A 25,515-nucleotide genomic window follows, 5' to 3' on the forward strand; every position below is an offset into this window, starting at 1 on the left:
ACTGCAGTTTTGCAGGGCCTTATAGCTGCTTCTAATGCTATCTAAATTCCTCCTCCCATCCTTAGCTTTGGGAATCTACCCAAATGTAATGACTGCAACAGTAAAACATGAAGAACATAATACAGTTGTGTACACTTACCATAAATGTAGATGTTCGAGTGTATTCACTGTTGGCAGTCCTGGTTACCCTCCCTCCAACCTCCTGACTTCTTTTGGCTATACCTCTTCTCTCCTCTTTAATGATTAAAAACTTTTTGGTGTATTTGCTTTTTTGTTTGAGGTATAACCTTGTATATTTATAGATTTAATTGCTTCCCATTAGGGGGGCAGCTGACATCTGGGGCAAGAAAAACTGATGTAATGACGTCGGCTGCATGTTTAATACCCCTGATGACCTGACGTCATGGAAGAAGAGACAGCTACTGCAAGCAGATAACCCAAATGTAATGACTGCAACAGTGAATACACTCGAACATCTACATTTATGGTAAGTGTACACAACTGTACTTTCTCCCCCCAGACTTCACTCCCAAGGCACATGGTAGCCAGAAGACGTGACGTGTGCTGCTTCAAATCCGGATTCTCAGGCTGAGCTCATTTTGCAGGCCGTCTTAGACCCAGACTGCAGCATGTCCAGAGAGGCCTCAAAAGCATCTGTTTGAGATGTCCAAGGGGAACCAAGGCTCATTCTTTTGGAAGGCCCTAGGGGAATCATGCATATCTTGGTGTGGGGAGAAGTCGATTCAGATATACTTGAACACAGGCCTACATCCGACCCCCCCCAACTTTACATCAGGTGAACATGCCTGCTAAAAAAAACAAAAGACTAAGCATCCATCCTGTCCTCAAGACCGCAGAAATAGTGGCAAAATTTTGCCCAAGGATTATTCAAGGCTTTCATGTCCTTATAGCCTACTTTTGGGTCACCTGCTCCTCCCCCTTCTCCTGGCCTACCTCGCCCCAAAGAAAGATCAGACAACAGCCTACTTCACAGGAAGAAGTTTCATCTGATGATGACAGTGGCTGCCTGACCTCCTCACAAATTCCTTCACCATTAGACTGTCTCTCCCCTGAGGAAGAGTCTAATGGGATGGACTTGCCTATGGAGGAAATCTCTTTTGGGGAAACCGCTTTTAAAAATTAGGGACCACTTCAAGTGGGACAGCACTCAAATGTCAGATGTTCAGAAGAGGTACTATGACCTCCTCTAGATGGAAGCCCCCAGCCCTTCAGCTATCTCACAGATTCTTCCTGCCTTTTTGGATGGCTTTGGTGCCATGTCCCTACATCCACATTTTCAGCCTCCAGCCCCTAAGAAGCTGGACAGATACTATAAAGTGCCTCAAGACTGCAACTTCCTCTTTAAGACCCCTGTTGCAGACCCCTCAATCATCTCTGTGGCCTCAGACAAAGCTTTGAGGTCCCTTCCTTCCACCTCTCTCCTTCCCTCTGACAAAGACAGTAGGCAAATAGAGAGTTTGGGGAAGAAAGTATATACTTTGGTTACCCTAGCCTTTAGTACTTTGAACTATTAAACACTTATGACTAAGTATTCCCTGGAACTTATGTCACAACTATATAAAACTGTTTCCAACTTGCCTGCCTGATTCAGAAAACAAGGCGTTGGCCTGTTCCCTAATTGCTGCATCCTCCCAGGTGGCCCATCAATCAGTAAAATGCCGCTATGATGCTGTTGTGGCTATCTCTAGGGCAGCTGCATCTGCCTCACTGTGATAAGGTTTGCATGGTTAAAGCTTCAACCCCTCCCTGAGGACATCAAGGCAAAGCTCATGGATTCCCCCTTGACAATGCTGCATTATTTGGTAAGGCTTCAGCTAATCCCTTCAAATCACTGCAGAAAAGATTAAAGAGTTAAAAGAACTCAAGCACATCCTGGTCTCACCAGTCCCCAAGTTCCACAGGAACTAACCTTCCAAACAGGTGTTTGTCTGCAGGCAAACCTGGCCCTCCCAAGCTGCATCCTCCAAGGGGAGCAAGAAAGCTCATCACTACTCAGCTCCCTCCTCCTCCCAGCCAAATAAGCAGCCTTTTCTTGACAGAGTAGGTTTTTCCTGACTCCTTAGGACTTCCTTGCTCTATGCCTCTCTCTGTCCCTTCCAGCCTAGAAATCCATCACACAGGACGCCTGGATCTTGTACATCATAAAACATGGATATTTCATGGCATGGCATACAGTGCCTCCCTTAGGGGTATCCCACAAACACCTGCAGAACAGATACCCCTGTTCCCCCAGGTATTGGCAGACCTGCTGTAACAGGGAACCATACAGCTGGTGCAGACACACCAAAAATGAACAGGCTTCTACTCCCATATGTTCCTAGTACCCAGAAAGGAAGGCCCCTGGAGACCCATCCTAGATCTTTCCTTCCTAAAGGTGCCCTCCTTCAAAATGCTCACCCTTCAGACCTTGTTTCCTCTGATCCTCCCACAGGCCTTTCTGGTATCCCATTTGTCCCAAGTTCAGGAATTTTCTCAGTTTCTCTGTGGCATCCTGGCACTTTCAGTTCTCGGCCTTGCCTTTTGGTCTTTCTACAGCCCCAAGTGTTTTCACAAAATGCTTAGCCCAGTAGTTGCATTCTGCAGACTCCAAGGCATTCAGATTTTCTCTTACCTGGACAACCTCCTGTTCCAGGCAAACACCCCAGAGGAAGTGCAGAGGATCCTCCACTCAGCCATTGTCATCCTACAACAACTAGGATTCACAGTCAACTTTAAAATATCTGCCATCACCCCATCCCAAGTTCATGTATTTCTGGGGTGCAGATTCCAAGCAGAATGAGTGTCCCTTCCACCTCAAAAGGCATAAAAGTTGTGCCAGACCTTTTACTTCCTTCCTCTGCACCTTTTATCAGCAAGGCAGTGTCTCAGGACCCTTAGACTGATGGCTTCCACCATACCTGTGATGCTTCTGGCAAGGCTTCATATGAGGAAGTTTCAGTGGTTCCTGAAGTCAGTATGGACACAACATGCCCACCCTGTGGAATTTCAGATTCCACTCCTACCTTGCTTCTATGCTGGACCAACAAATGTCCCTCAACCTGGGACTTCCCATCCACCCCCTGCCCCCAACTTATGACCTGTACATAGATGCTTCAGATACAGGCCGGGGGCTGTTTTGGGTACCCATACTGTACAAGAACTATGGTCTCTCTTTCAGAAAAAGGATCACATAAATGTAAAAGAGATGAACATGTTGATTATAGCTTTTCAGTCCTTTCAGTCCCTTCTCAACACAGGCCAGCATGACTGTTCTCTGGTATGTGAACAAGCAGGGGGGAGCCAAATCCTACCTCCTGTGCAGATTAGCAGACACCTTGAGCAGATCCACAACACAGGCACACAAATGGATGCTTCACATGGATGTTTCTGGACATAGTCCACCAGTGGGGTATTCTTTAGCTAGCCTTATTTGCCTCCCCTTTAAACAGACAACTTCCAAGATCTTGTGCTAGGGAACCTCACCCCCTGGCATGGAAAGTGGACACCCTATCAGTATCCTGGAATGAAAAGTTCTGTATGCATTCCCTCCCCTTCTGCTCATTCTGAAAGTTGTGGTGAAGATTCAGCAGGACAAACCAAAAATCTTGCTGGTGACTCCCTATTGGCCAAGACAGCATTGGTTCCCCATTCTCCTGCACCTAGCCAAGAGCAGTCATCACAAGTTACCTCACAGAGTGGACCTACTTACTCAACACAAGGGCGCCCTCATCCAGCCACACTTGGTAACTCTATAGGTGACTCAGTGGGTGATGGAGCCCTGTTACCTTTTAGACATCTACTCTTAGAGGATGTGCCTCGAGTCCTGCAGGAGGCCAGGAAATCTTACCTATCCAAATGGAAAATATTTTTGATGTGTCTTTCTCATAACCTGGACCCACTAACGGTGGGTCTCCCTCTGGTTCTTTCATACCTGTGTGAGTTGCTTGATTTTGGCCTAGCCTATTCATCTGTAAAAGCACATCTGTCAGCCATTTCTGCATATCTGCCTCTTCCCCCCCATTAGCTTCTAGATTTGAGGCCAAACAGTTCCTGAAAGGTGTCCTCCACATTAGACTTCCCAGGAGGCCTGTGCCCCCTTCCTGGGACTAAATCTGTCCTAGAGAAGCTGACCCTCATGCCCTTCAAGATAGCTTCTTCTAGCTCCTGAAAACACTGCACCTGGAAAACTGTCTTGTTGCTAGCCCTAATTTCTGCCAGAAGGGTCTCAGAGCTCCAGGCCCTGATGGCTTCTCCCTCCTTTTTGATCTTCCACAAAGACAGGGTCTCCCTTTGCACCCACCCCACCTTTATGCCCAAAGTGGTTAATGAGTTTACTTTAAACCATATTATCCACCTGCCAACCTTTTTCCCTTCTCCCCAAAACACTAGTGAGAAGATTTTGAACACACTTGATGTGCACAAACAACTCAGATTTTACATTCACAAAATTAAATCTATTAGGAAATCAGACCAGTTGTTTGTTTCATTCCATTCCAGTGCTCCGGGGGACTACCTGTGTCCAAACAAACAATTTCTAACTGGATTTCCAAAACCATTACCTTCTGCTATGCCTACCATGGGAAACCCCCTCCCTGCTTGGTCAAAGCTTACTCCACCAGAGCAGTGGCCTCCTCTGGTGCCTTTCTGAAAGGGCTAGACACCAATTCTATCCTAGAGGTGGCTACCTGGACCTCTGTCCACACCTTTACAAAATATTACAAGCTGTATTCCATCTCCAGATCTAGGGCTGTGTTTCCCAGAGCCATTCTTTATGGATTCCTGGAAAATTCAACTGTTACCTCCACCTCCATCTCTGTATGAGCTTTGTTACTCTCCCTCATGGAAAGTATATTGCAACAGATGAATAGAAGGACATAGAATAGTTGTGTCAGAACTTACCATAATGACAGATGTCTTTCTCTTCTCTGTTTCAGCATTCTATCCCATACCCCTTCCCCACTTCTCATGATTCTTTGATGTATTGACTGTCTATTCCTTGGACTGTCTCTCCTGGAGCTTCAGTTCTGAGGGTGGTGCTCGTGTACATCACCTTTATGGCCTACATCCGATAGCTCCCTGTGTGGGATGTACCACGCACCTTACAGTAGTAAAAGACTTTGGTATACTGACTGATATATGCCTGGGCAGGCAACTCCCTCAAGTAAAGAATACTGCAACAGAGAAGAGAAGGACATCTATCGTTATGGTAAGTTCTTACACAGCTATTCTTTATAGCCCATTGCAGGCTACAGGGTATCCACATTTTTCTGTATGTAGATGACTTGCTTATCTTTGCAGTCTTTTTCAAAATGTCAGAGTCTCTCTCTCTCTCTTGGGTGAGAGATCTCTTGCACAAGCTAGGATTCCAAGAGAACGTTCAAAATTCTTTCTTGATTCACACAGGATTGTGCTCCTTGTATGTCAGCTTGCCATCTCATTCCAAAGAAAATGCAGTTGTGCAAAATCTTACCATAACAGTAGATGTCCTTTTCTTCACTGTTGCAGTATTCATTAAAGAAGGGATGTCCCACCCTGGGCAGCCCATTGCTTGTCCATTATAAATAAGCTTAAAAAAGAGCTGGTTTGTGCCGTATGCCATATTTATGTTCCCTGCACAGAATGTAGGGCATAAAAGGGACATTCAGATGCAACTACCTAAAAGTGAATTTCCCCAGAAGAGTACAGCTGACTTTGGATAAAGGAGTCCATGCACATCTAGAAGGAAAAAATGCAGAATAAACAAGAGGGGGTTGTAAGGAAGGAACAAATACTGTATTAGTGAAGAGAAGGACATCTACTGTTATGCTAAGATTTAAAATAATTGTATTATGGCCTTCTATATCACTGCTGCAGTATTCATTAAAGAAGGAAGAGTAAAAAAGCTGAAGAAACAGAATGGGAGGTGGAAGGCTGATAACTGCCTCTAACAAATCCACATAAAATGGTTTCAGCAAAACCTGCTCTGGCCAAAGAAACCAGATCCAGCTTATAATGCTTAGTAGAGGTATGCACTGAAGGCCAAGTAGTAGCTCCAAGGATGGAATTGGTGTCCAACCCCTTGAAGAAGGCACCAGAAGAGGCAACAGCCCTAGTGGAATGAGCTCTAACAGAAGCAGAAAAAGAAATGGGATTAGATATCCAGGAGGAGATGGTTTGCTTAGAAACAGCCAAGATCAAAGACCTGGTACCTGGTATGAAAGGAAACAAAAAGCTGATCAGACTTATGAATAGTCCTAGTTTTATCCAAATAGTACCCAAGTTGTTTGTGCACATCCAAGGTATGCAGAACTCTCTACTGAGCAGATTGAGAAGAAGGGAAAAAGGGAGTTGTACCGACTGATTTAGGGACAACTCATTTACCACCTTGGGCATAAAGAAAGGATTTGTACGAAGGGACACCCTGTCCATGTGGGGGGGGGGGCATGGCCATAAGGGCCTGGAGCTCAGCAACTCTTCGAGCATAAGAGCCAGCAACAAGACAGTCTTCCAGGTACAATGTTGCAAAGAAGCAGAATCTGCAGGCTCAAAAGGAGCCTGAGTCAATATTTTCAAAACAAAATTAAGGTCCCAAGGAGAAGGAATAGGTTTTCTTGGAGGCCTAATATGAGGGACACCTTTAAGAAATTGTTTGACCTCAAAATGAGTCAAGGGCAGACAGGCAGAAATGGCTGACAAATGGGCCTTCACAGAAGAATAGACCAAGCCAGACTGGAGCAACTCACACAAATAAGAAAGGATCAGAGGAGGGACCCCACTGAAAGAGTCCTGGTTACAAGCATGACACCAGACCAAAAATATTTTTCATTTGGATATAAAATATTTTCTGGTTAAGGATTTCTTTGCCTCCTCTAAAACCTAAGCACATCCTCAGAAAAGTGGTGTCTAAAAGGATCAAAACCCTATCACCCACATTTTCAGTTGCAGAGTGAACAAGTGGGGATGGATGCGAGACCCCTTGTCCTCTGTGAGGAGTTCCAACTGTTGATGTAACTAGTGATGATTTCCTCTAGCCAGATGCATTAACAGGGAGAACCAGTGCTGTCTCGGAGAAAAAGGGAGTCACTAGAAAGATTTTTTTTTTGGGGGGGGGGGGTCCAGCTGAATCGTCTGCAGGGATCTTGGAAGAAGAGGGAAAACATAAAAAATTCCCTTCTAAGAAGGAAAGGGCACCCATCTTCCAGGCCAGATGGCATGGCACTCTGGAACAGAAGAGAGGAAGTTGCCTGTTCAGAGCAGAGGCAAAAAAATCTACCTGAGGAATACCCCACCGATGGACAATGTCCAGAAACATGTCTCTGTGAAGCATCCATTCATGAGCCTTGTGTTATGGACCCGCTCAGAGAGACTGCCACAAGATTATCCCCTTAAGGAATGTATACTGCCTGAAGAGTTAATTAATAACACTGCCTGTAGAGTTAACTGATAACTGAAAGCCACATCCTAAACCTGAACCGCAATACTGCAGAAGAGGTAAGATGTTATGTGATCCTATCTCGCCTACATTCTGTACTGATGGGTTCGGAGCCGATACTCGGCTCCGACTCGGCACGCTATACTATAGAACGAAGTCTCTTATTGGCTGAGCTATCTCACATCCCAGGATGCACCACCACTGCTTCCCCAGATCTCGTTTGCCGCTTTACAGCAAAGACGTGGTCTCGGACTTGGCTGAGCTAAGTGCTTTTTTCTTCAAAGAATTTCTGTGAGAAATTTTTGAGTCATATACCCAAAAGCTGTTTTAACAGCTATCGTTGTTGTGTGATTGAGTTTTGAGTGACTTTCTGGTAAATTTGTCTTTAATTTGAGGGAAAGGATTCCGTTTCAGTTAGAGGGGCCTTGCCCTTGCGCTGGTTGAAGTATTTAGTGTGAGTTTTATTGTAGTGTTATAGTTTAGTTGGGCAAGTATCCCATTTACGTTAGAGGGGTCTTGTCCTTATTTTTTCTTCTTTAACAGAGTTTTTTTGTGAAAGTCTTTTTGAAAGTGTTTGTATATCAACATGTCGAAAGAGCACAGACCCTCTGGGTTCAAAAAATGCTCTAAATGCAGCTACAAGATGTCCATAACGGATGATCACTCATTGTGTATGTATTGTTTAGGCCCTAAACATCTTCAGGAGTCATGCAGCGTTTGTCACGCCTTTTCCTCCCGAGTCCTCCAAGAGAGGAAAAACAAATTGATTATAAAAGGGCTTATTACACCTTCTTTTGAGGAGGCTTTATCTTCTTCCTCTTCATCTTCTAAGAAAAAGAAATCGTCGGCTCCGACCAGCCCGTCGGAACCGGCCACAAAGAAATCTCTGCAGGCTTCTCCATCGGCTCCACGGACTTCGGAGCCGAGGGTGGAACGGTCTGCCTCGATGCCTCCAGCCTCGACTCCTCTGGCTTTGGAGCCGACAGCTAGAGCTTCGAGAGGCGGGTCACCTTCATCGGCTCCACTGTCTTCGGAGCCGATGAGAGTTGCCTGCTCAGACTCTTCCCCTTTGGCGCCGAAGTCCACTTCAGCTCCGAGGGAAATTACTATGGTTGTGGAGTCTCCCTCGGCGCCGATATTTATCGAGACCATTCGGAGCCGGTCCCCCAGTCCTTCGGAACCGGTGGAGAAGTCGACTCGAACTCGTTCGATCTCTTCTCGGTCTTCGAGAATGTCGGATTCGGACATAGACAGGGTACTTCAAAGGCTGTTTCAGTCTCCAGTCTTCCAAAAGTTGGATGTTAAGTTGTCAATCTCGCCTTCATTCTTGCTTGATGGGTTCGGAGCCGATCCTCGGCTCCGACTTGGCACTTGCTAAGCTCGAGAGTCACTTTTACCAGCTCGAGGCAGCCCCATATCCCATGATGCAAGGCGGTAAGTACCCAGATCTCGTTTGCCGCTTCGCTGATGAGGTCCTCCTTTTACCAGCTCCTGGTAAGTGAATTGTTAATTTACTATTTTAGCCCCTTTCTACAAAAAAAACTTAAAATTATTAGTTTTAACTTAGTTTTAATCCCTTTCTGACAGAAAATTTCCCTGTCTCCTCATAACTTTTAGTCAGACTTTCACCCTTCCCTTCCCCCCCTGTTAGGGTGTGTGTGTGTGTCTGTTATTGATACCTTTTGGTATATTTAACTTAATTACTTGGACTAGGTGTGTGTGTTTGTTTTATCACCATGTCTAAGGAAAGGGTCTCAGGCTTTAAGAAGTGTGACTCGTGCTGTCAGAAGATGTCTCTGACAGACGGTCACACTTCTTGCCTTTACTGCCTGGGGCCTCTTCACCTGCAGGACTCCTGTGCTATATGTCACTCTTTCAGCCAGAGAGTCCTGCAGGAAAGAAGGAATAAGTTAATTTTGAGGGGCCTTCTTAAGCCGGAGGGTTCTCCGGCTAAGTCGGCTCCATCTAAGACTTCAAAGTCTTCCAAGGCCCAGGCTTCTGTGTCCAAGCCTGTGGCCTCGGCTCCGACTCTTTCAGAGTCGAGATCGGCTCCGGCTGGAGCCGACTCTGGTTTACACAAACCTTTGGCACCGATGGCTATCGGTGCCGATTCTGGTTCGACCACTTCGGTGTCGGCTCCGATCGGTTCCGACCACCATGTGGCTCAGGCATCGGTGTCGGCTCCGATCGGCTCCGACACCGTTACTTTTGTGGCTGTATCGGCTCCGGCTGGAGCCGATACATCGAAGCTACCTGTCGGTGCCGATAAGTTGTCGGCTCCGACAGTTTCTGTGGTTTCATCGGCTCCGATGGTTCCTTCCAGGAAGAGGTCTAGGTCCCCTTCCTTGGAGCCGATACTTTCGGCTCGGCCTCCTCTCGGAGCGGAGCCATCGGAGCCGATCTTCAAGGTCATCCAGGCTTTCTGACCATGATTTGGAGAGAGTGGTCAGTAGATTACTAAAGTCACAGGCACTGGCCCAAATGTTACATAGTCCATCTCAGCAGATGACTATTAGTCCACACCCCATTGCAGTTCCTCCTTCGACTCTACCTCAGAGTTTGGAGTTGGAGTCTTCGGGAATGGTTTCTGCTATGGCTGAGGGACAGATACCCCCTTCTGTTCCTTCAGCCTCTACTCTTATCTCCTCTTCGAGACCTTCCTTAGAGGGATTCGGTGGCCGGGCTTCCCTGGTCTCCTCCGAGGGGGTGAGTGGCGTCGGACCCTTGTCCGAGCCCGCTCTTCCCCTTGGAGCCTCGGCCTTGGTGAGCTCGGCTCCGACATCTGCCTCGGAGCCCTCCTTTTCGGTGGGTCCTGGAGTTCCTAGTTCTTCGGAGCGGGTTCTCTCGGACCCTCCTGGGAGGAGCCGAGGTGATGAAGAGTGTGCTGGCCACTGGTCTCAGCCAGCAGTCTGTTCCCTTAGCTCCTCCCTCTATAGTGCCTGTTGACATCTCTGCCACTTCTCTTGCTTCAGGACCCAGAGATCCTCCGCCTCAGGTTTCCCCACTGGGAATATCCCCCTCTTCCGACCAGCCCGTCGGAACCGGCCACAAAGAAATCTCTGCAGGCTTCTCCATCGGCTCCACGGACTTCGGAGCCGAGGGTGGAACAGTCTGCCTCGATGCCTCCAGCCTCGACTCCTCTGGCTTCGGAGCCGACAGCTAGAGCTTCGAGAGGCGGGTCACCTTCATCGGCTCCACTGTCTTCGGAGCCGATGAGAGTTGCCTGCTCAGACTCTTCCCCTTTGGCGCCGAAGTCCACTTCAGCTCCGAGGGAAATTACTATGGTTGTGGAGTCTCCCTCGGCGCCGATATTTATCGAGACCATTCGGAGCCGGTCCCCCAGTCCTTCGGAACCGGTGGAGAAGTCGACTCGAACTCGTTCGATCTCTTCTCGGTCTTCGAGAATGTCGGATTCGGACATAGACAGGGTACTTCAAAGGCTGTTTCAGTCTCCAGTCTTCCAAAAGTTGGATGTTAAGTTGTCAATCTCGCCTTCATTCTTGCTTGATGGGTTCGGAGCCGATCCTCGGCTCCGACTCGGCACTTGCTAAGCTCGAGAGTCACTTTTACCAGCTCGAGGCAGCCCCATATCCCATGATGCAAGGCGCTAAGTACCCAGATCTCGTTTGCCGCTTCGCTGATGAGGTCCTCCTTTTACCAGCTCCTGGTAAGTGAATTGTTACTTTACTATTTTAGCCCCTTTCTACAAAAAAACCTTAAAATTATTAGTTTTAACTTAGTTTTAATCCCTTTCTGACAGAAAATTTCCCTGTCTCCTCATAACTTTTAGTCAGACTTTCACCCTTCCCTTCCCCCCCTGTTAGGGTGTGTGTGTGTGTCTGTTATTGATACCTTTTGGTATATTTAACTTAATTACTTGGACTAGGTGTGTGTGTTTGTTTTATCACCATGTCTAAGGAAAGGGTCTCAGGCTTTAAGAAGTGTGACTCGTGCTGTCAGAAGATGTCTCTGACAGACGGTCACACTTCTTGCCTTTACTGCCTATGGCCTCTTCACCTGCAGGACTCCTGTGCTATATGTCACTCTTTCAGCCAGAGAGTCCTGCAGGAAAGAAGGAATAAGTTAATTTTGAGGGGCCTTCTTAAGCCGGAGGGCTCTCCGGCTAAGTCGGCTCCATCTAAGACTTCAAAGTCTTCCAAGGCCCAGGCTTCTGTGTCCAAGCCTGTGGCCTCGGCTCCGACTCTTTCAGAGTCGAGATCGGCTCCGGCTGGAGCCGACTCTGGTTTACACAAACCTTTGGCACCGATGGCTATCGGTGCCGATTCTGGTTCGACCACTTCGGTGTCGGCTCCGATCGGTTCCGACCACCATGTGGCTCAGGCATCGGTGTCGGCTCCGATCGGCTCCGACACCGTTACTTTTGTGGCTGTATCGGCTCTGGCTGGAGCCGATACATCGAAGCTACCTGTCGGTGCCGATAAGTTGTCGGCTCCGACAGTTTCTGTGGTTTCATCGGCTCCGATGGTTCCTTCCAGGAAGAGGTCTAGGTCCCCTTCCTTGGAGCCGATACTTTCGGCTCCGGCTTCGCCTCTCCTCTCGGAGCGGAGCCATCGGAGCCGATCTTCAAGGTCATCCAGGCTTTCTGACCATGATTTGGAGAGAGTGGTCAGTAGATTACTAAAGTCACAGGCACTGGCCCAAATGTTACATAGTCCGTCTCAGCAGACGACTATTAGTCCACACCCCATTGCAGTTCCTCCTTCGACTCTACCTCAGAGTTTGGAGTTGGAGTCTTCGGGAATGGTTTCTGCTATGGCTGAGGGACAGATACCCCCTTCTGTTCCTTCAGCCTCTACTCTTATCTCCTCTTCGAGACCTTCCTTAGAGGGATTCGGTGGCCGGGCTTCCCTGGTCTCCTCCGAGGGGGTGAGTGGCGTCGGACCCTTGTCCGAGCCCGCTCTTCCCCTTGGAGCCTCGGCCTTGGTGAGCTCGGCTCCGACATCTGCCTCGGAGCCCTCCTTTTCGGTGGGTCCTGGAGTTCCTAGTTCTTCGGAGCGGGTTCTCTCGGACCCTCCTGGGAGGGGAGCCTTCGAGGTGATGAAGAGTGTGCTGGCCACTGGTCTCAGCCAGCAGTCTGTTCCCTTAGCTCCTCCCTCTATAGTGCCTGTTGACATCTCTGCCACTTCTCTTGCTTCAGGACCCAGAGATCCTCCGCCTCAGGTTTCCCCACTGGGAATATCCCCCTCTTCCGAGGATTCTCCTGATTTGTCGGGAGATCCTCCGCGGAAGAGGACCTGTAAGAGGAAACACGTAGACTCCCCCAAGTCTATCACTTCAGATACTGACTTAGATGACTCAGAGGGATCCCCAAGATCCCCCTCTGAGGATGTCTCCTTCTCAGACATCCTAGAACTCCTTAAACAGAGGGGAAACTGGCCCACCAATAATCCCTCTGAGGATGAGTCAGTATACCTGGAGGCGTTTGGATCTCGGCCCTCCACCTCCTGGGTGTCTCCGCCTTTCGACCCCCTTATGCAGGTTATTGCCCGAAAGGCTTGGGCTGCTCCTGACTCTGTAGAGCCAGTCCCTAGGAGGCCTTCTAAATTTATTACTGCCCCGTCGGACAAGCAATTCCTCACGAAAGGTGTCCCTGCTGATGCCATGGTGGTGGCGGCTGCCACTAAGAAGGAACTTGCAGATCCTTCCGTACCTGTCCATCCTCCTAATAAGGACTCTAGGACCATGGATAGGTATGGTAAGCAGTTGTTTTCTTCAGTGACCTTTGCTATGCGTTCGCTGAACTACCTATGTCACTTCACCAGACTTCAAAGGGATATCCTTAAGGAGCTAGGTGAAGTTGTGCAGGATCCTACAGCTGCAGGGGCTCAGGAAAAAATTGCTTCGCAGCTAGGAACCCTTAACTCCATTGCAAACTCCTCCATGCGGCTAATATCTTATGCTGCTGATGGAGCGAGTAGGGCCACAGCTACAGGTGTGGCTCTTAGATGCCAAGCCTGGATGCGGCTATGTAATTTTGCAGATCCCTTTAAGGCGTCCTTCACAAACTCTCCCTTTGATGGGTCAGCTTTGTTTGGCCCTCAAGTGAAGGAAACGTTGACCAGGTGTGAGCAGGATGGCAAAACTTTCTGCCGTAGGAGTCTGTTTTTCCACCCCTTCTAGACCTTACCCTAAAGGACAGAAGGGTGGCAAAATGTGGTTCCGCAAATCCCAAGGAGTCACGCCGGATTCACGTGGTCAGTTTACCCCTAGAGGCAGAGGGGGTAACAACAACAGACGCCGCTCTAGAGGCAGAGGGGGTCCACAAAACCAGGGAAACAGAGAGTCTCTCTCTGACAAGCCCTTTCAGCATCCCTGAGATGTTGCCCGGCTGTCCCTCCTTGGAGGCAGTCGGGGGAAGACTATCGCTGTACCCAGAAGCCTGGCGTTCCCTCACTCAAGACAGATGGGTACAGTCGATCATATCCGAGGGTTACATGATTCCTTTCGAGGAAAGTCCTTTTTATCCCTCAAATTCCCTTCCAGATGTACCACCCGGTCTAAGGGAAAGTGCAGAGTTAGAAGTCTTAAAACTACTGCAAAAAAGAGCCATTCAGCCAGTTACAACAGACCATTCAGAGCCCGGAATCTACTCAAGGTTCTTTTTGGTCCCCAAAAAGACGGGAGACTGGAGACCAATATTGGATCTCAGCAGACTCAACAAGTCTGTGAGGAAGACAAGATTCCGAATGGTCACTCTTCAGTCAATTCTGCCCTTCTTACAGAAGGACAACTGGATGTGCTCAATAGATCTTCAGGATGCGTGCTATCACATAAAAATTCACAGACGCTCCAGGAGATTTCTCCGCTTTCGGCTGGGGTCCAGTCATTTCCAGTTCAGAGCCCTGCCCTTTGGTCTCACTACAGCCCCCAGAGTGTTTACCAAATGCATGGCAGTGGTCACGGCTCACCTGAGACGCCAAGGATTCCAGGTGTTTCCGTATCTCGACGACTGGCTCCTTTCAGCCACCACCAGGCATCAGCTTGTTCAAGCCAGGGATTACACAATAAATCTTTGCACTCATTTGGGCATCTCGATCAACTTCGAAAAGTCATCCTTATCGCCCTGCCAGTCTATTACTTTCATAGGCGCAAACTTAAACACTGTTCGGATGTCAGCTACCCTTACAGATCAAAGAGTTTCAGACATTCAAGGTCATGTCAGGATCATTCTAGCCAACAAGAAAGTACAGGCCAGAATGGTTCTAAAGGTATTAGGCCTCATGGCTGCGGCCATTACTCTTTTTCCCCTGGCTCGCTTCTACATGCGCCTTCTTCAGTGGATGTTGTTCACTCAGTGGTCTTACCAACAACTTCCAATGCGTCACCAAATTCTGGTGACACAGATTTGCAAAAAATCATCTTGCTTGGTGGATCACATCTCCCCAGATTCACCAAGGCAGACACTTTGTACCCCCATCCCCGGTAGCCACTGTCACCACGGATGCCTCCCTGATCGGGTGGGGGGGTCATTATCAGGGCAGGATGGTTCATGGGACGTGGCAACCGTTCGAGTACCACCTGCACATAAATGTCCTGGAGATGAGAGCAGTGCTTTTAACGTTGCAAGCCCTCAACGACTTTCTTCCCGTAGGGACAATTGCAGTCCACACAGACAACATGTCTGTAGTTTGGTATATCAACAAACAGGGCGGAACCAAGTCTACCCCTTGTGTCGAGAAGCGCTCAGACTTTGGCAATGGGCGATCTCCTCTCATCGGTTTCTGGTAGCAACGCACATCCCTGGGAAAACCAACATTTTAGCGGACAGATTGAGCAGAGCTATTCTCATGCCTCATGAGTGGTCTCTCAAGCAATCTATAGTGGAAGAGATTTTTCTGGAATGGGGTCGCCCATGTTGCGATCTTTTTGCCACTCCCCAAAACAGCAAATGCCCAGACTTCTTCTCTCTCTTCCCTCTACCAGGCCATCCCCCCAGAGACGCTCTGACCCAGAATTGGCCCCAGGGACTTCTTTATGCTTTTCCTCCATTTCCTCTGATCCCTCAAGTTATCCAGAAAGCAACCGTTTTGAGAGCCAAAATGATACTCATTGCTCCTTATTGGCCTCGACAAATTTGGTTCCCGTTCCTCCATCGTCACCTTTTGGTGCAGCCGTGGCATCTGGACCCAGTGCCAGATCTTCTGATTCACCAATCCGGTCAGCTGCACCGGTCTATACCTTCTCTCAACCTCACAGCATGGTTGCTCCACTTCCTTCCTTAGCCAGGCTTCCTTTGATCTCTAACCCCGTTAGAGACATTCTAGTAGCTTCCTTAAAATCTTCTACCAGGAGGATTTATACAAGCAAATGGAAACGATTCTCTTATTGGGCTAAAACCAAAAATATTGATCCCTTCACTGCTCCAGTTCAGGCAGTTTTGGATTTCTTAGCGGAGATTTTTCATGCAGGATCCTCTTCTTCCACAGTTAGAGTTCAATTGGCTGCTATCTCGAACTTTCATGTCGGGTTCGCAGACCACAATATTATGTCCCACAGGCTTTGTAGAGCCTTCTTAAAATGAATTTTCCTCCTGAAACCTCCAGTCAGGAGTCCTCCCCCTCAATGGGATCTAAATTTAGTGCTGACATCCTTGATTCTTCCCCCCTTCGAGCCAGCTGTTTCTTGCTCCCTGAAATTTCTTTCATGGAAAACCTTATTCCTAGTAGCTATTACATCTGCCAGGAGGGTGTCTGAACTTCATGCTCTATCGGTTCGACCCCCCTATTTGGTCTTTCACAAAGACAGAGTATCATTGAGAACTAATCCGACCTTTTTGCCTAAGGTCGCCTCAAAGACTAATTTGAATCAATCCATTGATCTCCCTGTATTTTTTCCAAACTATTCAAACAGATCGGAACAAAAACTACATTATCTTGATGTCCATCGTCAACTCAGATATTATTTGGACAGAACTAAACAATTTAGGAAATCCGATCAACTCTTTGTTTCCTATGCTGATAACAAGAAAGGCTATCCTGTCTCTAAAGTTACCTTATCGAGATGGCTTTCTTCTGTCATCTCTGAAATTTATCAGCTCAGGGGAAAACAGCTGTGCTCAAAACCTAAAGCACATTCCACTAGAAGCTTAGCTACTTCTACAGCCTTTCAAGCTAGACTTCCTTTAGACACTATTTGTGCAGCGGCCACTTGGGCTACTCCTCATACCTTTGTTTCCCATTACATATTGGACTTGGCCTCCAGGGACAGAGCCAGTTTTGGCTCTACAGTCCTCAAGAGTCTGTTCCATTGAGCCACCCAGGATAGAGGTGCTAGGGACGCGGTCCCATCAAGCAAGAATGAAGGCGAGATTGACAACTTAACATTAAGAAGTTATGTACCTACCATAACGTTCCATGTTAGTTGTCTTCTCTCGCCTTCTTTCTTGCGACCCTCCCTCCTTCCCCCAGGCCTGGACAGACCTTCTCTACAAGGTATTATTATGCTGAAAGACCATACAGAGCTGGTCTTCCTTCCATCCTGCAGGTTTTTCTTCTGCTTTCTTCCTTGGGGAAGTGTTTATGCTTGGTGCTATTGCCCTTTTGTCATCAAACGAGATCTGGGTACTTACCGCCTTGCATCATGGGATATGAGGCTGCCTCGAGCTGGTAAAAGTGACTCTCGAGCTTAGCAAGTGCCGAGTCGGAGCCGAGGATCGGCTCCGAACCCATCAAGCAAGAAAGAAGGCGAGAGAAGACAACTAACATGGAACGTTATGGTAGGTACATAACTTCTTATTTCGGCTCCAGCCCAGTCGGCTCCGGAGCCGATTGCCCACCCTGTTGTCTTGGTTCCTCCTCCAACAGCCTCGGCACCGTTGGAGTCGGTGCTGGTGGAGCCGATGGAGGTTTTCGGGTCGGCTCCGACCCTTACTCCAACTCCGCCCTTCGGGTCGGAGTTCGGTACACGGACCTCCTCGGTCGGCCCCGGGGGTGACGCTTCGGGACTGATGTTTTCGGTTCCGAGCCTCCCTCTCGGTACGTCGGCTGCGGGAGTGCCGTCTACTGTTGTGGCCTCGGGGGTCGGACCTTCCCAGGACTCTGGGGGTCCGGCCTTCAGGGCCATGAGGAGTGCTTTAGCCAAATCTTCTTTGGCTACCTCCACCGTCTTCCCGGCACCTTCCCTTGGCACGGAGACTGGTTCCTTTGTTGTCCCCCTGTCTCAAGACAGTGGAGCCCTGGGGCCTGAGGTCACCCCCATTGGGGGTTCCCCCCTTCCTGGAGGTCCTTCCGAAGCTTCTTCGGAGGAACCCCCAAGGAAGAGACAGTGCAAGAGGAAGCACGTCGACTCCCCTGATGAGTCTCTCACCTCAGACACCGACCTCGATGATGCGGAGGGGTCCCCCAAGTCATCCTCGGATGATGTCTCTTTTGCGGACATCTTGGAAATCCTGAAGCAACGAGGCGACTGGCAGTCCAAACCCCCTTTTGCTGAGGAGTCGGTATTCCTCAAGGCCTTCGGGGCTCAGCCCTCCGCCTCCTGGGTGTCTCCGCCCTTCGATGAGCTTCTGGATTTGATATCTCGAAGGGCGTGGGAGCACCCGGATTCTGTGGAACCGGTGCCAGCTCGCCCCAATAAATTTCTATCGGCCCCCCCGAAAAGGAATTTCTCTCCAAAGGTGTGGATGTAGATGCCCTGGTGGTGGTATCTGCTACCCAACAAGATGTGGCAGAGGCGTCTACGTCCGTCCATCCTCTTAATAAAGAGTCCAGGAGCATGGATCGGTACGGGAAGCGCACCCTTACTTCAGCAGCCTTTACATTAAGGTCTCTGAATTATCTGACGCACTTCACCAGACTTCAGAGGGATCTGGTCAAGGAACGTTCAGATACCCTCTCTGGTAACCTACCTGAGCTGTTGGCCCAGACGGTTAGCTCTCAGCTGGCTACCTTATCATCATTATCAAACTCGTCCATGAGGCTCATTTCATATGCGGCCGAGGGGGCGAGTAGAGCGGCGGGAACAGGTGTTGCTCTACGGAGACAAGCCTGGCTTCGCCTGTGTCACTTCGCGGAAGCCTTCAAGTCTTCCTTTGCCGACGCTCCATTCGATGGGTCCTCTCTGTTTGGACCCAAGGTAAAGGACACCTTGACTCGCTGTGAACAAGAGGGTAAGACTTTGACTGCCGTAGGGGCATGTTTTTCCACTCCCTTCAGGCCTTATCCCAAGGCCAGAAGAGGGGGGAAAATGTGGTTCCGTAAATCTCAAAAGGCTTACTCCTCACAGCAGGGCAACCCCCCCTTCTAGAGGCAGAGGAGGGGGAAATTTTTCAGGAAGAAGCCGTCCCAGAGGCGGCGGAGGCCCCCGCAACACTGGAGACCGCGAGTCCTTTCGTGGCTCCTCAACCTTCCAGCATCCCTGAAGGATTGCCCGACTGTGCAGCTCCAGAGCCAGTCGGGGGTCATTTTTCGAAGCACCTAAAGGCCTGGGAGAGTATCACTCAGGACCGATGGGTGCTCCGAATCATCGCCGGAGGTTACACCATCCCTTTTTCTCAATCCCCTCTTCCATCCCGAAAAATCCCGGACCCGACACCCGGTCAACGGGATCTTACAGCCATCGAAATCTCAAAGCTGCTTCAAAAAGGAGTCATCCAACCGGTCCCCGCAGGCCAGACTGGATTAGGGACTTACTCAAAATTCTTTTTGGTGCCAAAAAAGACCGGGGACTTGAGGCCCATCTTGGATCTCAGCAAACTAAATCGATCTGTCAAGAAATCCAAATTCCGGATGGTCACCTTACAATCCATTCTCCCATTGCTGGAGAAGGGTGTTTGGATGTGCTCCATAGATCTCAAGGACGCCTATTATCACATCCTGATAGATCAGGCGTCCAGGAGACACTTGCGCTTCAGCCTGGGAGACGGTCATTTTCAGTTCCGTGCACTGCCCTTTGGTCTCACCACAGCCCCCAGGGTGTTCACCAAATGTCTGGCGGTGGTGACTGCTCACCTGCGAAGTCTAGGATTCCAGGTGTTTCCATACCTAGACGACTGGCTCCTAACTGCCACCTCCAGGCATCTACTCTTACAAAACCTAGCAGCCACTATATCTCTAGGCAACTCCCTAGGAATCACCTTCAATTGGACAAAGTCTGTGTTGCTGCCATCTCAGCACATATGGTTTATCGGAGTAGAGATAGACTCAAAGCAAATGCGAGTCTATCTTCCTACAGAGAGGATAGAAACTTTACAGTCTCAAGTTCGAGCCTTGCTCCTCAAATGACGAGCCCCAGCCAGGATGGTCCTACAACTGTTAGGTTCCATGTCGGCCACCGTTCTCCTAGTCCCCTTGGCAAGGTTACATATGAGGATTCTCCAGTGGCTCCTGTCAGTCCAGTGGTCTTATCAGGATCTCCCTCTCAGTCACCTCATTCTGATCACAGAGACGTGCAAACAGGACCTTCGTTGGTGGCTTCTTTCCTCCAACCTGGATCAGGGGCGACCCTTCGTTCCACCACCTCCAGTGGCCACTTTGACTACGGACGCCTCCCAGATGGGGTGGGGGGGGCATTACCTGGGCAGGTCAGTCCAAGGCAAGTGGCACTCAGATGAGAGTCTCCTCCACATCAACATACTGGAAATGAGGGCGGTGCTTCTATCTCTGCAGGCACTACACAGTTACCTCCCCCAGGGCATGATTGCCATTCAGTCAGACAACATGTCAGTAGTCTGGTACCTGAACAAGCAGGGAGGGACCAGATCCTACCCCCTTTGCAGAGAGGCCATGAAGGTATGGGATTGGGCGATTGCAACCAAACGTTTTCTGGTAGCCACACACAATCCAGGGAGATCCAATGTGATAGCCGACAGACTGAGCAGAACTATTTTCTCCCCTCACGAGTGGTCTCTGAACGACAGAGTGGCAACTCAGATTTTCAGAAGATGGGGAACTCCTTGTTGCGACCTATTCGCAACCCCCCTCAATACGAAATGCCAACAGTTCTTCTCTCTCACCCCAGTTCCGGGGGAGATGTCCAAGGACGCCCTAGTCCAAGCTTGGCCCACCGGCCTGCTGTACGCCTTCCCACCGGTTCCCCTTCTTCCCAAGGTGATCCAGAAGGCAATTCGCTTGGAGAGCAAGATGATTTTAGTTGCCCCATACTGGCCTCGTCAAATCTGGTTTCCCTTTCTTCAGAAATATGCATTGGACGGTCCATGGTTCCTGGACCAGGTTCTGGACCTCTTGACCCATCAGTCGGGACAGCATCATCAGTCCCTCCACTCGTTGAGGTTAACAGCTTGGCTCCTCCTCTTCCGACCATAGTCAGGAACCATGCTTTGGACCCGGAAGTCATACATATCTTGTCCTCGGCCCACAAGACTTCTACTAAGAAAATGTATAACAGCAAATGGAAGAGATTTGCTATTTGGGCCCAACTCCGAGGATTAGATCCTATAACTGTCCCGGTGTCAGAAGTTCTGAAGTTTTTAGCTTCTCTGTTCAATCAAGGTTCTTCGGTCTCTACCATCAAGATTCAATTGGCAGCTATTTCCAATTTTCATGAGAGCATAGACCCACCTTTGATGAGCAACAAGTTATGTAAAGCCTTCATGAAAGGTGCTGGGCTGCTACGGCCTCCGATTTCTCATCCCACTCCACCGTGGGACCTTAATGTGGTATCAGGTGCTTTGACCTCTTCCCCCTTCGAACCGGCAGCAACTTGTGATTTGAAATTTCTTTCTTGGAAGACTGCTTTACTGGTTGCAATTACATCAGCCAGAAGAGTTTCGGAACTTCAAGCTCTATGTGTCAAACCACCATACCTGGTTTTTCACAAGGATAGAGTATCCCTCAGACCGAATCCATCCTTTGTTCCTAAGGTTTGTTCTAGTCTTTGTCTGCAACAGTCATTGGAACTCCCAGTTTTCTTCCCAAAATATTCAAACAGAGCGGAATACATCTTCCACACATTGGATGTTCACAGACAATTGCGCTTCTATTTAGATAGGACGCACCAAACACGGAAGACAGATCAGTTGTTTGTGTCCTTTTCGGACAATAAATTGAGCAAAGCCGTCACGAAAGTCACTATTGCCAAGTGGATCAGGGACTGTATCAGTCATACTTACTTCATTTCTAATAAAGAGCTTACAACTACAGTGAAAGCTCATTCTACAAGGGCTATGGCTACTTCGGCAGCCTTTCATTCTAAACTTGCCATTAGTGACATTTGTGCTGCGGCTACATGGTCTTCTCCTCGCACCTTCATTTCTCATTACAAATTGGATGTGGCATCTCGGGGGCAAGCTTCCTTCGGTTCCACAGTTCTCAGGAGTGTCTTCCAGTGAGCCACCCAGGAATCAGGTGCTAGGGACGCTGTCCCATCAGTACAGAATGTAGGTGAGATAGGATCACATAACATCTTTTAGTTATGTACTTACCATAACTTTAGATGTTTGGGATCCATCTCACCTACATTCCTAATAACCCACCCTCCTTCCCCCTGCCTTGGAGATCAGAAGAGACCGGACAGTTTGGGTTCAGCTGTTTCACCTTGAAACACCTGGTAATATTATATCAACAGTCTATGTGTGTGTGTGCATGTGTGCGGACAAACAAGATCTGGGGAAGCAGTGGTGGTGCATCCTGGGATGTGGGATAGCTCAGCCAATAAGAGACTTTGTTCTGTAGTATAGCGTGCCGAGTCGGAGCCGAGGATCGGCTCCGAACCCATCAGTACAGAATGTAGGTGAGATGGATCCCAAACATCTAAAGTTATGGTAAGTACATAACTAAAAGATTTCATCCCCCGCTACTTGTTGACATATATCGGTGTAGTGTTGTCTGTGTACATCTTCAAGGGGCCCAGAGAGAACATGTGGTGAAAAGCTTGAAGGGCCAGAATCAGAGCCCACATCCCTTTGATGTTGATATGGTCTGACTTCTGAGGAGGAGGCCAAAGACACTGAACTTTCAGGTGACCAAGAGATGCCCCCCACCCCATGTCCGAGGCACCAGAGAACAGCTGTTGAGAAGGGACTGGAGACTGATAGGGCCAGCCTCGGTTGAGAGTGAACTGTCAACTCTACCACTTGAATACTTTCTTGAGACAGGGAAGGAGAGGTACACTGAAATTCAGAAGGTGACGCTGCAGCCAAACTGACTTGAGGTACCACTGAAGCTTCTGCATATGCAGTCTGGCAAGAGGAAGCATTGTAATAGAAGAGGCCATGAATACCAGGGCATGAAGAAACTCCATGGCTGTCATGGCAGTCAAAGGATGAAGAGACTGAAAGAAGGCTGTCAACGACAATACCTTTGGAGATGGAAGAAAGGACAACATTGGCACCATCTGAATCCTGCACATGATCCTAAGAGGGAGTCAGGACAGACTTTTGGAAGTTGACAGTGAGCCCCAGACTTTGAAGAAGAGAGGTGGTAAACTGCAAATCCTGCAACAAACAACTGGAAGAAGGTGCCTGAAGCAACAGTCATCTAGATATGGAAACATTTGAATGCTTTGGAGCCTGCAGAAGGCAATCACAGGAGCTAAGCATTTTGTGAATAGCCATGGGGCAGTAGGGAGGCCAAATTGCAAAGCAGATAAATGAAAATGAGAGGAAGACACAGAGAAACAGAGAAACGTAGAAACTTCCTGAAGAAAGGGTGAATAGGGATATGAAGGTAACCATCTTTCGGATCTGAGGACACCAGAAAAGTCTGTGGTAATAAAAGAGGAAACAAAGTTTGAAGACTAAGCATCTGAAAAGAAGGGATCTTGAGAAATGTGTTTATCTGGGCTAGATCCAAAATAGGTCTCTAAGGGCTCTGCTTCTGAGGAACCTGGAACATCCTGGAATAAAAACCCCTCCCCACTTGGGAAGGAGGGACAGGTTGAATGGTTTGGTTAAACAGGGACCCTAGAACCTCCAGCAAATGAAGAAGTTGTTCTAGAGGAGGTTGAGGAATTCCAGAAAAAGGAAGGAGAGAGTTCCATACCATGAAGTAACTCTGATGGATCATAGAAAGAACCCAAGCATCTGAAGTGATGAGCCACCAATTTGGAAGACAAAGGGAGAGCCAAAGGGACATAGGAACTTGGTCTAAAGGCAGGGGAATGAATTTTCAGAGAAGCAGGCTTATCAAATAAAGGAGGCTTCTGGGTCACATAAATCTGAGAAGCCTTAGCAGAGGGGGGCCCACCTCCTACCCTCCCTGCCCCTAGAGGCCTGGTGGGGTTGTCTGTTAACAAAAGCAGACCTAGAATAATAATACCTCTGGAACTTAGATCGGAGAGACAAAAATACGTTTAACATCCTGCAAGGCTTTGTCTTTTTCTTGAAGAGGCTTTTAAAACATGTCAGTAGTCCTAAAAAAGAGTGTTATCCAAAGGGGCATCCAATAACTCGGCCTTAATGTCGTCAGGAAGAGAGTGGAGACAAAGCCAAGAGTAACACCACATGATTGCTTCAAAATTTGTATCCCTAGAAGAGGTGTCAGCAGCAACATAGGAAGACCACTTAAGAAGCAGTACCTTAAAAAGATAAGACAGAGGATTTGCCATCAGAATCAGGGAGGGTAGAGATAACCTGACAATCCTGAGCAATCAAGGCCAAAGTATACCTGATCATGTTGGTCTGGTAATTAATAGCCCTAAAGGCCAAAGCAGAAGTAGTGTAAACTTTCTTGCCAGTCCTCTCCGTTGCCCTGCTATACTTATCAGAAGGCAAAAGTTTACAAGGTTTGTCAGAAGAGACTGACACCACAGCAAGATTAGCAGAAGGACATTTAAACAAAAGTAGACAATCCTCAGGAACCTTATAGAACCTGTCAGGTTTCTTAGGAACAGGACGCCAAGAATCAGGGTACTTGGAAGCAGTAGTGAAAGTATCTAACAATGTAGCCAATGCAGGAAGACTGACAATGGTTTAGGGGTATCTATTTGAAGCAACTCATAATATCTTGTCACTTGAGAAGAATTCCACTTAAAGAATTCCATCATACTAGCAATCATGCCACTGAAGGGCAATTCCTCGAAAGAAGACTCAGGCTTAACAGACTTCTCTTCATCAGAAGCATAAGCCAAAGGTGATGATATCTGTGAAGAATAGGACAAAGACCCTTCACCAGACAGGGAATTCTCATCCAAGGAATCCGGTTCCCTAAACCATCTAGAAGGGGTAGAGGTCCAAGAAGGAGAGCAGGTACTGAAACCCCTTCAGGAGGCTTTAGGGCCATTAAGGCAAAAAACAAGCCCTGAGTAAACTCTTGCCATTCTCTTTGAGGATCCATAGGACAGACCAAAACATGCTTCAGTTTTTGTTTTTTCTTAGAAGAGACATCAGTCCTAACAAATACTGGAGGGTCCAACTCATGGTGAGATTTGAGAAGATAACCAGAACTTCCTCTCTGACCAATATCTGTGGAACCACTGTAGGACCTTCTGAGGTAATCAACCATGGTTCTCCCTAGATGGCTGGAGCAGACATCTGCAAAGCCTCAGAGGACATGCAAAAAGACATATCCATGAAGGCTTCCAGCTGAGTCACAGCAGTGGAATACAAAATAAACACCAAGTAACCTACAGAACTATTACCTGCTTTTAGATGGATGTCCGGTAGAGGCTGGACAGCTAAAGAATCCGGACAAGACTTCTTGGTCTTCTTTTACCTGGTAGGAATATCTAAGGGTTAAAGGATTCTGCCATGGTACTCTGGGCTAATTGTCTAAACCATTGGTTTTCAAGGTAAATGGCCAGGGAAGACGAATGGCTTCTGAGTGTCTTAGGCATAAATTACTTACAGATACCACAAGAGGTATGGTCGTGGGAAGCGCCCAAAGAAAAAGACATTGCTTGTGATGATCCTTATAGGAAATCTGCCTCCAGCACTGACATTTTTCCCTCTTGAATGACATGAAATCTAGTTAGTGATATAGAATACAAGACCAGGAAAGTAAAATAAAAAATGGGGCACTTATCTGGAGTTGCTAAATATTCATTACAGCAGCAAAGCATTCAAACCAACTGGCAAAAATTACATTCAAACTGGAGACAAAAGAAATTCTAGGTAGTTGCATCTAGATGTCCATTTTATGTCCTGTGTTCTGTGCGGGGAGCATAAATGTCACACATGGTGCAAATAA

Source organism: Protopterus annectens, chromosome 2.part1 (assembly GCF_019279795.1).
Source record: "Protopterus annectens isolate FY-2018-M chromosome 2.part1, PAN1.0, whole genome shotgun sequence".
NCBI classification, from domain to species: Eukaryota; Metazoa; Chordata; order Ceratodontiformes; family Protopteridae; genus Protopterus; species Protopterus annectens.